Genomic DNA, 15741 nt, shown 5'->3' on the forward strand with positions numbered 1-15741 from the left:
GGATTGTTATCCTGATTATCGTATGAATGAGTTTTGTAGTGATTTGTTAGATCTAAATCCTGGTAGATAGGATGATGATATGCTTATTGATCTGTATGATCTATGCTTGACTGTTGATTGATTGAATGTTTATGAGTATGTATATGTCTACATGTGTGTGGTTGTGTTGAGGTGGTCCTACTTTGTGCTGAAAGCCAACAGACCCAGGACGGTCGGATAGATTGAAGGCCTACGAGGCGGACTAGTCAGGCCGAAGGCCCGGAGAACGGTCCAGACAAGCTGAAGGCCCGATGAGGCGGTCCAGACGTGCTAAAGGTTCTTTGTGCGTGCTGTTGCTATGATATTTGTGATTATGTATTGTGATGGTATTTTGGGGGAAACTCCCTAATCTTTGGGCTTACAGTTTGGATTATGTTTCAGGTACCTCAACGGATCGCGGGAACGCGAAGGCGTGATCGTGCACCTCCTCATGTTTTTGTTTTACGATTTTGGGATTTCTCTGATGCGAAACTTATTTTGAAACAATTTGTAAACAATGATGGTGTTGGGTTTGTTTTAAAAAGTTTAAAATTTTCAAAATTTTATGAATGTTACAAGATCATGGGCTTGGGTTGCAGTGTATCTCACGTCATGACCCTTCAATGGTCACATCGTGAGCCTTGGTTTTTCCCAAAAACTGTGCCTTGACTCCTTGAAGCCCTAAATTGACCCGATCCGGAAAACCGAGTGTTACATTAATCTTAAGGTTGATCACCCTAATATATCAACTACAAGAATTAATAAAATTAGGAATATGTGTTTATCTAACTCTATCATTTTTTTCGATGTTTTTTGTTGTTGCTTATTTTCATGTAAGTTTGTTATTTGTTTAAAAAAATATGCAAAGATAATAAATTCAAGCTTGTCTTTGATGAAAATAATTATGTTATTCAAGATTCTCTATCTAAGGAGAGTGTGGAGATTGGTAATGAGTTTGGGGATTTGTAACATCTGGATATTTAGGTATAAGTTTTGAGTGTTCTAACTTTTGATTTTTGGGGCATTGATTTTTGGGGCATTTCCTGACTCCACGACGAGGTACCACAACGCGATATTCATTTAACCATTACGGCGTGGCATACCTTTCACCATGGCATGGTCACGACTAGGGTGCAAACGATAGAGATCGGCCTTGAGCCTTATTTAAAGGCTCTATCTTCTAGTGTTGCCTCATTCGGTAGCCCCCAACCTTTACAATGTTATCCTCTAAAACCCAAGCCTCTATACTTGAGTTTTGAGTTTTGTGAAGCTTGAGGAAGAATGAACTACTTTGTGGTGGAAGGAAGCAAGGAACTAGCTTAGATCCATCATCTACTTTGGATATCTAAGTCATTGATGGTATAAATTGTTGGATTAAGGTGTCTAAACCAATAACTAAATTGGTATATACTTGAATTAAAAGCAAAGTCCTTTTTAGGTTTCCCTCTAAACTAGTAATTGACTAGAATGGTTTTTAGAGAGAGAGACAAATTATTGATTTATTATATGATTAATAAATAGCAATAAATAGTTTGGTCATATATTATGAGATTAATATATTAATTAGAAATAGTATTATTTAATTAATAATTAATCAGAAATTAATTGTAATTAATTAGATTAATTAAAAGTGTAGAGACTTAAGCTGTAATTGTTCAATAATTGAACAAGAGAGGTCCCAGAACCTTCCATGGGTCATGGATGATTTTTTGGAGTTTTTTAAGGGGTTTAGATTAATCCTTAAAGATAATTAAGGAGTTGGATAATTACCAATTTTCAAATAATAGTATTATATTCAAATTAGGGTTTCCAAGGCTCCTTGTATATAAATAGAGCCCCTTGGCTCCTCATTTTCGTCCACCACTTGTACCAAAGGAATAGCTGAAAATCCCACTCCCTCTCCTCTCTCCTCAAGTCTTCTTATTTACTAAGGTTTGGGTACATGTCATTAGAGCCATTAGATTTCTGGTGCTTGCTTTCCAAGAAAATTGAAGAAAGGAATTTGTTTGATTATTTGCTATAATAATCAAAAGGTATGTAAATGCTAACTTTTTTGTAATTTTGAAATTAGCTTGGGTTTTATAGGGTTCTAGATGTTTGTTAGATTATAGCTATCAATAGAGGAAACTTAGATCCAAATAGGTTGCATGTGTACTTAAGGGTTAAGTTATTTCGCCTCATGCTTCAAATTATAACCTATAAAGCCTATCACTGGTATCAGAGCGATAGTTTTCTATTGATTGTTCATAAAATGAATAGATCAAAGAATTAGGGTTTATTGAAAATAAACCCTAGCCCATGAGATTTTCGACTTTGCTAGGTTTCCTGAAACCCTAGTCTCCCTAACCCTATTTTCAAAAATGGGGCAATTCCTTTAGGGTTTATCTTGTTTCCTTAATTATTATTTTAAATGCCTTAAATTTTGAATAATTGAAACCTGATAAACCCAACCCTAATTTTCGAAAGTTATAAGCATTTGCATTAGGATTAAATTTGAATTATTTTATTACTTGTTTAATAGAAAATAATTATTTAATCCCTAAATGATCTAAATTAATTTATTTAACTGTTTAATTAAAAGATAAAGATTAAATCATTTTTGGTTTATATTTTAATTGATTAAAAGTTTAATCTAGATAATTAACATTTAATCTGAAAAGTTTAAAATTCACCTTACACTATATATGATTAAATGTTTAATATATTATATGTATAAGAAAAGTCAGTCGAATCGCTAGTAAGCATCATTCACGAAGCCATGTTATAAAGAGGGTATAGGGATACGACCTATAAAATGGTCATTGAATGGGTGTCCACTCTTACCCACAGCTCTCCTATGTGATGGAGGGTCGTTAGCTGAACGGGTTTGATATGACATAATCTCATTAAAAGTATAATGCTATAAAAGTACTAAAACCTTCTTTTAAAATCCCAATCTAGTTACTTTAGGAAAATGTGAAAAGTATGCTAATACATGAAAACACACATAATTCTTTATAAGTCGTTAGTGGAGCGTGTGTGGCTAACCAACATACTAATTTGGGTCTATAAAGTTGATATGGTGGCACAACTCGAGAATTATCATTGTTAATGGAGCATGTGTGGTTTCCCAACACATTAATTTGAGATGATAAATGACATCGAGGTTGTCAAGTGTGTTTACATGGTTATTCACATCTTGTTTGTGATCCTCGGTATCCCAGTCACAAATAGAAGAGCATAATCTAATATTAAACTTGCCATTGATAAGATTAAATGAATCTCAAAAGATCTAGGAATTTCATAGATTGAAATTGGTGAATTGGTTTACATACCTTCATAAATTCGCAACAAGACTATGACATCCTTCTTCTTGATTGTGAATTGTATTTTGGATCCTAGCCTTGAATATTTATTTTGAGTTAAAATATTAAGTTTATATCAACTAACTAAAACTTTCTCTCTTATATATGTCTACTCCTGTAGATGCTACTGTTGCTCAATCTTCCACCAAAAAATCAAACTCTTCTATCGATCCTATCCAAGGAGAAATTAGCTGGTCCACACTACATGGACTGGATGCGAAATCTCAAAATAATTCTTCGATACGAGGGAATAGAATATGTCCTTGATAAACCTCAACTCGAAATCGATGAGTCAACTGCTACTCCAAAGGAACATGTTGCCTACAAACAACACTATGACGATGTAACAAAGGCGGCTTTTGTAATGGTTGCAACCTTGGTATCTGAGTTGCAAAAGTTCTATGAGGACTATTGGTCATGTGAGACGTGCTTAGATCTTTTTGAAAAGTTTCACAAGAAAGTACGTCAAGAGTGGTATGAGGTCGTCAAGGAGTTAATGGCATGCAATTTGAAGGAGGGAGAATTCATCTACAATCATGTGCATGGAATCAATAGATATGTGAAGCGGTTGGAAAAGCTCAATGTGTCTTTTGACAAGGAGTTGGCCATAGACATGGTCCTGAACTTCTTGCCTCCCAGTTATGATCAGTTTATCCTAACTTATAATTTTAATAACAAAAAAACCACATTAACCTAACTCCACAACTTGTTTTAGACAACTGAATCAAGGATGAAGAAAAATCAGGTCCCTTCTGCGACAAATGCTCCTGTCCTTTCCATTGGGAAAAACAGACGAAATAAGAGGAAAACAAATATGCAATCGAACTAGAAGGGAAGGCCCATGTTGGAGCATCTACAAGTGGGTCCAAGTCAAAGCCCGCCTCTGGTATTCCTGTTATTAGTGACCCTAAATAGGTCACTTGCCACTATTGCAACGAAAAAGGACATTAGAAAAGACGCGGCCCCAAATACTGGTAGGACATCAAGGATGGAAAGGATAAGCCATTGTCGGCAAGTGTGTAAACTATTCAAGTCAATAACTCACAACTTACTCGTTCTTGGGTCTTTGACACGGGATGAGGTTTCCATATTTGTTTTGATTTGTAGGGGCTAAGAGAAAGTGAGGAGATGGAGCATGGAAGAATAAATATGGTCATGGGAAATAGACGATCTTCACCTATTACCAAGATTGGAACTCATGGTCTTGGGTGTGGTGGTGATGTTACAATAGATTTGATTAATTCTAGTTATTCATCAGAAATTACACGAAATATTATTTCTTTTCATGCATTTTTCAAACAAGGTTTTCGATATTCATTTGATGATGTGAATGGTTCGACTTTATGTGATAAACCATCTTAAGGAAGTCATATCTAAGGTTTGGAGTGAAGTCTTAACCATTTAAGAGTTGAATGAGGAAGTTGGATAATATAGTTGAGTACATTGGGCGTACAAGCTGGTACACATAGCGTACAAGCCCTTAAGCGAGTACGCTTAGCGTACGAGCTGAGTACGCCCAGCGTACTCAGAAGTGGGCTTCGATTTTGTGGGCTTCTCGGTATTAGGCTATGTTGTGCTTTTGATGTCTTGGGCCTTGTTGGGACATTTTGATTCCCTTTTTGGGTTGTTGATATTTTATTCGAATCCTTGGTGGAAGGCACATGAGAGGGGTTTGGGCCCAATTTGGAAAATTGGGCCATAATTGGGTTGAGGTGATCATTTTAGATTTTGGGCTTTAGGTCAATTGGATTGGGCCTTGGCCTCGGGCCAAGTTCGAGAAAGGGTAAAATTGTGTTTTAACCTAATTTGGATTCTTAGTGTGAGTCGGGATCCAATTATTAATTGGATGTTATTTTGTGATTGACAGCACGAGGATTTTAGCTGATCTGCAGTCAGAGATTTATCTGTGGTTTTCAGCTGTCTGAGAGAAGTCTTCTCACTGTATCTATGGGTTGAAGGCACCAATGCTGGCCCAAAGGGTTATGTATTATGGGAAGACCAAGGCGTGACCCTTGGCATTTGTATGAAAGACCTGGAGGTGGCTCCTGGCAAATCTGTATGCAAGACCAGGGTTCGGAACCTGGAAGTTAAGAAGATAGTTAGTTGTAGAATTTTATGTTAGTTGTCTTTGTGGTGCTTGCATGGAAGACCAGGAAGTGGCTCCTGGCACTTTCTGTAAGACCCATGGTATTGGCCCCTGGATTGGCAAGGAAAGACCAAGATATAGTTCGTGGCACAATGTTAAGACCATGATATGGCTCATGGCATAATGGCAAGACTATGGCTGGCACATAGTAGTCTCTATTGCATCTATGATATGTATGGTATGTGGTATTTTAGGAAACTCGCTAATCTTTATGTTTACAGTTTGTTTATGGTTTTAGGTACTTCTGGTTCTGAAGGGAAGGGTCCGACTTGATGATAGCGCATACACCCATGTTTTTACGCAACTTTGTGATTTTGGGATTGTACTCTGATAACTGTTTTATTATGTGATGCTTCTAAATGTTTGTTTAAAAGATAAATGGGTTTTTTGATTGTGATAAAAGGAAATTTTCACCTTGAAATTTTGGGATGCTACAATTCTTGTGTTTCACTTTGCATGTTTTACTTCCTGAATGATTTGATTATTCGAAATTCCACAGCCGCTCATCCTTTTGGAAGTAAGTAGTGAATTAAGATTTTCATGAATAGATTGTAGATTGTCTATTGGGATTAGACATTGCAATGGGTTGCTACAATATTTATGATTACTTAGAAAAATAGAGATTTTGAGTATTGGATAAACCCACACTCAGACAATTACTTCATGGATTATATCACAAGTAGTTCTGAGATGATAATATCTTTTATTCCTCAAACAGAGATATATAAGTTGTAGTTTACAAGTCAGTTTTACATTGGTATTGCGAAAACGCATCAGTAACATGATGTTATAAAACGTAGTGTCATGTATGATTTTGTGAGTAAAAGATACAAGTATATAATTCGAAGTTTATATGTTCCTTTTTCCCTAATGGGAAAAGCAGTATCTTTGGGCCCCTCAGTGATTTGGTGTTGACATTATAGCGTTGTGCCCAGCCAGGATTGTATTGATGTGTTCAATTGGTAGTCTAATGATGCCATCACAAATCAGGAAATCGGGAAACTTAATTTTGGATAAGAGATTGATTGTAACCCATGTCTCATGTCCATACGATATCTTGAATAACGAAGCAACATTTTATCACTTATCTTAGGGCCAATGTGTGATTGGACCAGAGTTTGGGAATTGCTTCGGAAAGCACACTTTGCTATTTAATTTTGAAGTTATACATGCAATTTTAATTACAAACTTATCCAAGTGGGAGACTGTTGGATTAAGGTGTCTAAGCCAATAACTAAATTGGTATATACTTGAATTAAAAGCAAAGTCCTTTTTGGGTTGCCCTCAAAGCTAGTAATTGACTAGAATGACTTTTGGAGAGAGTGGCTAACTTGTTGATTTATTATATGATTAATAAATATCAATAAATAATTTGTTAATATATTATGAAATTAATATATTAATTAGAAATAGTGTTATTTAATTAAGAATTAATCATAAATTAATTGGAACTAAATTTGGGATTAATTGGATTAATTAAAAGTGTTGGGACTTAAGTCGTCTTGGGCACATTAACAAGAAATACATCACCTAACTCCAAAAGGATGGAGTGTTGTAGTCATTTGACTTAAGTACAGATGATGAATGTGAGTCTTGTCTTTTAGGTAAGCTGACAAAATCACCCATTCGTTGAAACATGTGAAAGATATGAAGGATTGTTGGATCTTATCCATACTGATGTATGTGGACCCTTCAGATCTGCTACAAAGGATGCAAATCAGTACTACATGACGTTTACGGATGATTATAGTATATATATATATATATATATATATATATATATATATATATATATATATATATATATATATATATATATATATATATATATATATGGATATGGATATATCTACTTAATCAAACATAAATCAGAAACCTTTGAAAAGTTCAGAGAGTTTAGACGCGAGGTCGAGAATCAATTGGGGAGGAAGATAAATATGCTCCGATCTGATAGAGGCAGAGAGTATATTAGCATCGAGTTCCACGACTAACTCAAGGAATGTGGAATAGTTTCACAATTGACTCCTCTTAGGACACCACAACTTAATGGTGTGGTTAAGAGGATAAATCAAACCTTGTTTGACATGGTTCGTTCCATGATGAGTCGAGCTTCACTTGCTATTTCTTTCTGTGGGTATGCCTTAGAGACATTCGCCCACATCCTAAATCTTGTTCCTACTAAAAAGGTTGCCCAAACACCTCACGGGATGTGGACATGGAAAGTTCCCTCGTTGGCACATGTCAAGGTCTGGGGTTTTGAGGCTCTTTTAAGACGAGAAACTCATGAAAAAATAAAACCCAAAGCCAAGTGGTGTATTTTTATTGGTTACCCACAAAAGTCTTTAGGATACTTGTTCTACAGACCTAGTGATAATGTAGTCTTTGTAGCTCGAAGGGGAGTCTTTCGCGAGAGAGAAATCATATTCAAAGAGGACAAAGGGAGTGCATTTGACCTTGAAGAGATTCAAGAGTCAAACAATGATGGAACCTTAGAAGAGACTATCTCTCTACCATAGGATGAGACTCATGTTGAGCTCATTGACAATTCATTACCTCTTCGTTGATCCAGTAGGGTTAGCATGCCACCTTCATTCTATGGTTTACATATAACATCAGATGGTGACATGTTTATCAACGATATTACATCGGTAAATTTGGATGAGCCATCTAACTACAAGGAAGCGATGGCAAGCCCTAACGCTGCTAAGTGGAAAGAGGAAATGGATAGGGAGATCCAATCTATGTATGATAACCAAGTTTGGAATTTGGCTTATCATGTACTAGCTCGAAAGACAGTTTGGTGCAAATGGATCTTCAAGAAGAAGACCGATATGGATGGAAATGTGAACACATTCATGGCACGACTGCTTACAAAGGGTTTTACTAAAACCCAATGGATTGACTATGATGAGAACTTCTCACCAGTGGCTAAGATAAAGTCTATTAGGATTATGCTAGCAATAGCAGCGTTTCATGATTATGAAATATGGAAAATGGATGTTAAAACTGCTTTACTAAATACAAAGTTAATTGAGGATGTTTTCATGAGTTATCCATAGGGTTTTGTACCTGCCAAGTTTCTTGGAAGAGTGTGTAAACTTGATAAATCCATTTATGGATTGAAGCAACCATCTCGCAGCTGGAATCTTTACTTCCATGAAAAAGTCAAAGAGTTTGGTTTCTCTAGGAGTGAGCATGAGTCTTGTGCGTATGTCAAGGCTAGTGGGAGTACAGTGAATTTCCTAGTATTGTATGTTGATAACATACTCCTTATGGGACACGACATTTTGTCCTTGCAAGAAGTGAATTCTTGGCTTGGAAAGTGTTTCGACCTTAAGGACCTAGGGGAAGCAACCTATATTCATGGAATAAGGATTTTGAGGGATATAAAGAAATGATTCATTGGCCTTAGTTAGAGTACACACTAGGATAAAATACTAAAATGTTTCAGTATGGAGAATTCCAAAAAAGGGGATTTACCCAGCCCTCACACTGTTAAGTTGAGTAAGACTCATAGCACCAGTACTGATGAGGAAATAGCTGACATGAGTCGGGTCCCATATGCTTCGGCTGTAGGTTCGATCATGTGTGTTATGACATCTACTCGCCTTGATGTGTCTTATGCTTTGAGCATGGTTAGTCGATTTTAGGGCAATCCTGGCAAAGATCATTGGACTGCAGTTAAAAATATTCTCAAGTATCTGCGAACGAGGAAGGACATGGTTCTAGTCCTTGGTGGCAGTGATACATTAAGAGTAAGTGAATATAGTGACGCCAGTTTTCAGACAGATCGAGAAAACTTATATTCTCAGTCGGGTTGGGTGTTTTTGTTAAATGGTGGAGTAGTAACATAGAAATGTTCCAAGAAGGATATGGTGGTTGATTCTACTTGTAAATTGAAGTACATCACAACAAGTGATGCATCGAAGGAGGTGGCTTCGTTGAAGAACTCCATCAGAGATCTCGGAGTAGTCCCAACCATTCAAGTGTCATGGGAACATTTCTGCGATAACGAAGGGGCGGTTGCTTTGACAAAAGAACCAAAGGATAATGGTAGATCCAATCATATCGATAGAAAATACAATTATATCGTACATAGGGTTGAAGAAGGTCATCTCTTAGTGAAGCGAGTATCATGAGAAGAAAATCCTACAGATCCTTTCACGAAGGCTCTTAGTAGGATTAAACACAACCAACATGCTAGGAGCATTGGATTAAGAGACGATGTTAGTTTTAGTAGTTAGTTGACAGTTTTGAAACTTTGTGAAAAAAATAAATGTAACTGATTTTTAGTGATTAAATAATAGAGAATTATTTATGAGTATTGTACTGCCATTTTCAATTATCTATTATTGTAACACTTGGTTAATTGTGTTTTTCGGTTTAGACCCTTTGGGGGTGTATTGTTGCAGAGTTGTTTTTTTTTTTTTTTTGGGGGGGGGGGGGGCTGAATAGCAAACTTTGGGAAAGTTGGAGTATGCTAGGTGTACTCATAAAGGATGATCGTGGAGCTCATCCACGTATGTTGGGCGTACGTTGAGTACGCTTAGCATACGTGAGTAGTGTAGAAACCCTATTTTTAGGGCTTGTACCCTATATATTCCATAAGATAGCCTCTGTTTGCCTTATTTAACTAGCCTCCATTATCATAAAACGCTAATCTCGAACCCTAATAGCTTTGGTCTTCATTTTAGTGGTTTGTGCTCCATGAACTGATAGAAGAAGAAGTTGGAAGACTCATTCATTAGGGGAAACTTAGAGATCCAGATTTACTTCCATCTTTTGGTGGCTTTTAAGGTATAAAGTTCATACCTTTTCTACTCTTTTCTTAGATCTCTTCATGTTATTGTTTTATGGTTCTTTTTCCCTTGTGGCTGGTCTTGATGGGTTAAGGCCGTTATAGAAGCTAAATCTTGTAGATTCGAATGTTTGGACAGTGTCTTAAGCATAAAGGTGCAAGCTTTGTGGTTTTCGTGGTCTCATGCATGAATTAAGTCATTTATTAAGCTCTTTTGAGCTCTAAGAGCCTCATTATGCCATGCATGCACGTAAAGTTGGCAACTTTATGTGATAAACCATCTTAAGGAAGTTAGATCTATGTTTTGGAGTGAAGTCTTAACCATTTAAGAGTTGAATGAGGAAGTTGGCTAATATAGTTGAGTACATTAGGTGTACAAGTTGGTACACATAGCGTACAAGCCCTTAAGCGAGTACGCTTAGCGTATGAGCTGAGTACGCCCCGCGTACTCAGCAGTGGGCTTCGATTTTGTGGGCTTCTCGGTATTGGGCTATGTTGTGCTTTTGATGTCTTGGGCTTTGTTGGGCCATTAGGATTTCCTTGTTGGGTTGTTGATATTTTATTGGACTCCTTGGTGGAAGGCACATGACAGGGGTTTGGGCCCAATTTGGAAAGTTGGGCCATAATTGGGTTGAGGTATTCATTTTAGATTTTGGGCTTTTGGTGAATTGGATTAGGCCTTGGGCTCGGGCTAAGTTTGAGAAAGGGTAAAATTGTGTTTTAACCTAATTTGGACTCTTAGTGTGAGTAGGGATCCAATTATTAATTGGATGTTTATTTTGTGATTGACAGCACGAGGATTTTAGCTAATCTGCAGTCAGAGACTTATCGGTGGTTTTCAACTGTCTGAGAGAAGCCTGCTCACTGTATCTATGGGTCGAAGGCACCAATGTCGGCCCAATGGCTTATGTATAATGGGAAGACCAAGGTGTGGCCCTTGGCATTTGTATGAAAGACCTGGAGGTGGCTCCTAGCAAATCTGTATGCAAGACCAGGGTTCGAAACCTGGAAGTTAAGAAGATAGTTAGTTGTAGAATTTTATGCTAGTTGTCTTTGTGATGCTTGCATGGAAGACCAGGAAGTGGCTCCTGGCACTTTTTGTAAGACCCATGGTATTGGCCCCTGGATTGGCAAGGAAAGACCAAGATATAGTTCGTGGCACAATGTTAAGACCATGATATGGCTCATGGCATAATGGCAAGACTATGGCTGGCACATAGCAGTCTCTATTGCATGTATGATATGTATGGTATGTGGTATTTTGGGAAACTCACTAATCTTTATGTTTACAGTTTATTTATGGTTTTAGGTACTTCTGGTTCTAAAGGGAAGGGCCTGACTTGATTATAGCGCATACACCCATGTTTTTACGCAACTTTGTGATTTTGGGATTGTACTCTGATAACTGTTTTATTATGTGATGCTTCTAAATGTTTGTTTAAAAGATAAATGGTTTTTTTTATTGTGATAAAATGAAATTTTCACCTTGAAAGTTTGTGATGCTAAAATTCTTGTGTTTCACTTTGCATGTTTTACTTCCTGAATGATTTGATTATTTGAAATTCCACAGTCGCTCATCCTTTTGGAAGTAAGTAGTGAATTAAGATTGTCATGAATAGATTGTAGATCGTCTATTGGGATTAGACATTGCAATGGGTTGCTACAATATTTATGATTACTTAGAAAAATAGAGATTTTGAGTATTGAATAAACCAACACTCATAGAATTACTTCATGGATTATATCACAAGTAGTTCTGAGATGATAATATCTTTTATTCTTCAAACGGAGATATATAAGTTGTAGTTTACAAGTCAGTTTTACATTGGTATTGCGAAAACGCATCAGTAACATGATGTTATAAAACGTAGTGTCATGTATGATTTTGTAAGTAACAGATACAAGTATATAATTCGAAGTTTATATGTTCCTTTTTCCCTAATGGGAAAAGCAGTATCTTTGGGCCCCTCAGTGATTTGGTGTTGACATTATAGCGTTGTGCCCAGCCAGGACTATATTGATGTGTTCAATTGGTAGTCTAATGATGCCATCACAAATCAGGAAATCGGGAAACATAATTTTGGACAAGTGATTGATTGTAATCGATGCCTCATGTCCATACGATATCTTGAAGAACGAAGGAACATTTTATCACTTATCTTAGGGCCAATGTCTGATTGGATCAGAGTTTGGGAGTTGCTTTGGAAAGCACACTTTGCTATTTAATTTAGAAGTTATACATGCATTTTTAATTACAAACTTATCCAAGTGGGAGACTATTGGATTAAGGTGTCTAAGCCAATAACTAAATTGGTATATACTTGAATTAAAAGCAAAGTCCTTTTTGGGTTGCCCTCAAAACTAGTAATTAACTAGAATGACTTTTGGAGAGAGAGGCTAACTTGTTGATTTATTATATGATTAACAAATATCAATAAATAATTTGTTAATATATTATGAAATTAATATATTAATTAGAAATAGTGTTATTTAATTAAGAATTAATAATAAATTAATTGGAACAAAATTTGGGATTAATTGGATTAATTAAAAGTATTAGGACTTAAGTTGTAATTATTCAATAGTTGAAAAAGAGAGGTTCCAGAACCTTCCATGTGTCATGGGCGGTTTTTGGAAGTTTTTTTTAAGGGTTTTAGATTAATCCTAAGAGATAATTAAGGAGTTGGATGATTACCAAATTTGAAATAATAGTTTATATTCAAATTAGGGTTTCCAGGGCTCCTTGTATCAGTTATAAATAAAGCCCCTTGGCTCCTCATTTTTGTTTACCAGTTGTACCAAAGGAATAGCTGAAAATCCTACTCCCTCTCCTCCTCCTCAAGTCTTCTTATTTACTTGGGTTTGGGTACAACCATTAAAGGCATTAGATTTCCGGTGCTTGCTTTCCAAGACAATTGAAGAAAGCAACTGGTTTGATTTTTTGTTATAATAATCAAAAGGTATATAAACCCTAACTTTCTTGTAATTTTGAAATTACCTAGGGTTTGCTAGGGCTCTTGATGTTCATTAGATGATAGTTATCACTAGAAAAAACTTAGATCCAAATAGGTTGCATGTGAATTTAAGGGTTAAGTTATTTCGCCTCATGCTTCGAATTATAACCTATAAAACATATCATAAAGTGAATACCTTGACCATTATATTGCTAGATCTACGTTTGTGTTAATTTTTGGGTTTTTTTTGAGTCCCTTTCTTAATTAACCTTGGAGTTGAGAAACTCATTGACCTTTGAGTGGCCAAAATGGGCTTCTAGACCTAATTGTGAGATGAAAGTTGCATTTTGCATCTGTTCTCTTGAAGTCAACTAGTATTTGGTTCATTTGAAAGTTAGTTTAGAGTTTGGATGCATTTGTGACATGAGAATAGATAAAGTTGAAAATTTTATCCATAAAGACCATTAGAGGCATCCGATATGAGATTTTGAACTTTGGAAATCAAGGGTTAAGGACTTAATCAATTAAGTTGTTTTGGAGCGTCTCTACAACTCAATGCATAGCTCACGACGGTGCGGTGGCAGGTTTCACCCACGTCAATTTTGTCGGATAGCTGCCACGGCGCGGTGGCTGATCGTTGACCTGCCCATTGAATTTGATCGTTGACTTTTTGACCAGTATGAATTTTGGTCAAACTTGGATAGTTTTTGAGTTATAGCCTAAGGTTTAGCTTGTGATTGGTTTAGGAGGTTCATGTAGATGATTCGTTGGGAATCAAGTAGTAGATTACTGATGGGGTTTTGAGCATTATAACATTCTTATGCTGCACATACAACCCTAGACACTTTGGATCTAAGTTTTCTCTAGTTATACATGCAATTTCATTTTTCCAAAGCATGAAGTCTAACTAGCATACAACTTTGATAATTGAAACATAAAAGCAAGTAAGATGATTACCTCTTTGTTGTAGCTTGTAGAACTTGGCCTTACAAGAGCTTAGCACCTCAAATGTGATGCCTCAAATGTGTCACAAACACCAAGAACAATGGAGGACAATGAGAGAGAGCTTGGAGGCACCAAAAACCGGCTAGCTTCTTCTTAAAATACACATGTATCCGATTTTAGGGCTTAGGGGTTACATTTATAGTATAGAATTCCAAGGGTCACTTGTAAACCCTAATTCATTCACTAAGGCTTTTAATCCAATTACTCATTTGCACTAACACTTCATGAACTCTCATATAATCTTAGTCAATTACTAATCAATCATGGATCATTATTCCAAACTATATGTATCACTGATTTACATAATCAGTCCCCGCTTATTTAATTTGTCTCTTTTGATCACCAAATTAATTCCAAATTAATTCTTGATCAATACTAATTAAATAATATGATTTCTCAATTAATATATTATACTTATAATATATTAATAAATAAAAAATAACCTCTTTCTCAAATATCCATCCTATCAAATTGCTCTGGTCAAGGCAACCCAAATGGACCATGGTACTATCGGGTCAAGTACATACCAATTATAGTTATGGGCTTAGACACCTAATCCAACAGTCTCCCACTTGGATAAGTCTAATAACTATAACTTCCAATACAACTTCAAAATCTGATTAGCAATCGTAGCTCTCGAAAGCCGCCGTCGAACTCTGACGTGTCCTTTAGATAAGGAATCATATAATCCTCTGTTCTTCAAGATATCGTGTGGACAAATACATGGGACATAGTTATACTTATTGTCCAACAGTTTTTTTCTGATTTCTGATTTGTTTGACATAGAACTTAATTGAACACATCAATTTAATCCTGACCGGGCCCAACACATAAGTCAAAAGAAAATCATCGAGGGTCCCAAGATATCGCTTTTATTCCTCTTAGGATAAAAGTAACAGATAAACTTCGACTAATATGCTTGTACTAATTACTCGTTAAATTATACACAACAGCACGTTTTATAACATCAAGTTACTGATGCGTTTACGCACTATCAATATACAACCAAGTCATACTCAACAGCACATATATCTCGGTTTGAAGATTATATGATATTATCGTCGCACAATAACTCGTGATAACATTCCATTAAGTGATTCATGTGAGCGTGTGTTTAATCCAATACTCAAATCTTATTTCAGGAGCACTCATGAACGTTGTAGCAAACTTTAGCTATGTCTAAACACCTTAGATAATCTACAAACCAAATCATGACAGTCTAACCTCATAGCCTACTTCCAAAGTATGATCGACTGTGGACAGTTTGAATAATCTTATTATTCTGGAAGTCAAAACATGCAAATTGAAACAATAGTAAACAATTGACGCACGATAGTAACTTTACTCATAAATAAAACTCCTTTTATTCAATCATCAAATGTCAATTACATTTTATCTATTACAAGTTTCTAAACAACTATCTAATCACTGAAACTAATATCGTCCTTCAGCCTAATACTCATAGCATGCTGCAAG

Source organism: Lactuca virosa, chromosome 4 (assembly GCF_052849685.1).
Source record: "Lactuca virosa cultivar CGN04683 chromosome 4, Lactuca_virosa_CGN04683_v6, whole genome shotgun sequence".
Classification (NCBI taxonomy): Eukaryota; Viridiplantae; Streptophyta; class Magnoliopsida; order Asterales; family Asteraceae; genus Lactuca; species Lactuca virosa.